This window comes from Aulostomus chinensis, chromosome 1 (genome assembly GCF_037954235.1).
Source record: "Aulostomus chinensis isolate RoL2024-O1b breed Wild chromosome 1, RoL_Achi_v1.0, whole genome shotgun sequence".
Taxonomy (NCBI): Eukaryota; Metazoa; Chordata; class Actinopteri; order Syngnathiformes; family Aulostomidae; genus Aulostomus; species Aulostomus chinensis.
The window spans coordinates 15740264-15741763 of record NC_141320.1 but is presented as its reverse complement, the minus strand read 5'-3'; positions in this window follow the sequence as shown (position 1 = coordinate 15741763).

The window sequence follows — 1500 nt, the reverse complement described above, 5'->3', positions numbered from 1 at the left end:
TGCGAAAGTAATGTAGTAAAAGTTGCTACGAACCTCAAAATATTGCGACAGTGATGTCGGAAGAATTGCTCATGAACTCAAGATGATGCTAACGGCAAAGTAGTGATAGTTGCTAAGAAACTCAGTGATGCTTACAGTAATGTAGTAAGAGTTTCGAACAACCTCAAAGTGATGCTGACAGTCATTTAGTAAGAGTTGCTAATTAACTCAATTCAATGCTACAGTGATGTCGGAAGAATTGCTCATAAACTCAAAATGATGCTAACAGTAATGTAGTGATAGTTGCTAATAAACTCAAAGTGATGCTGACACTCATGTACTAAGAGTTGCTACGAACCTCAATATAATGCAACAGTAATGAAGTAAAAGTTGCTACGAACCTCAAAATATTACGACAGTGATGTCAGAAGAATTGCTCATGAACTCAAAATGATGCTAACAGTAATGTAGTGATAGTTGCTAATCAACTCAGTGATGCTGACAGTGACGTAGTAAGTGTTTTGAACAACCTCAAAGTGATGCTGACAGTCATGTAGTAAGAGTTGCTACGAACCTTAAAATAATGCAACAATAATGTAGTAAGAGTTGCTACGAACCTCAAAATAATGTGACAGTGATGTCGGAAGAATTGCTAATGAACTCAAAATGATGCTAACAGTAATGGAGTGAACGTTTCGAATAACCTCAAAGTGATGCTGACAGTCATGTAGAAAGAGTTGCTATGAACCTCAAAATAATGCGACAGTGATGTCAGAAGAATTGCTAAAGATCTCAAAATGATGCGACAGTGATGTAGTAAGAATTGCTAATGAACTCAAAATGATGCTAACAGATATAGAGTGAAAGTTTCGAGTAACCTCAAAGTGATGCTGACAGTCCTGTAGTAAGTGTTGCTTCGAACAACCTAAAGGTGATGCTGACAGTCATTTAGTAAGAGTTGCTATTGAACTCAATTCAATGCTACAGTGATGTCGTGGGAATTGCTCATAAACTCAAAATGATGCTAACAGTAATGTAGTGATAGTTGCTAATAAACTCAAAGTGATGCTGACAGTAATGTAGTAAGAGTTGCTAGGAACCTTAAAATAATGCAAAAATAATGTAGTAAGAGTTGCTACGAACCTCAAAATATTGCGGCAGAGATGTCAGAAGAATTGCTGATGATCTCAAAATGATGCGACAGTGATTTAGTAATAATTGCTAATGAACTCAAAATGATGCTAATAGTAATGGAGTGAACGTTTAGAATAACCTCAAAGTGATGCTGACAGTCATGTAGTAAGAGTTGCTACGAACCTCAAAATAATGCGACAGTGATGTCGGAAGAAATGCTAATGAACTCAAGATTATGCTAACAGTAATGTAGAGATAGTTGCTAAGAAACTCAGTGATTTTTACAGTAATGTAGTAAGAGTTTCGAAAAACCTCAAAGTGATACTGACAGTCATTTAGTAAGAGTTGCTAATGAACTCAATTTAATGCTAAAGTGATGTCGTGAGA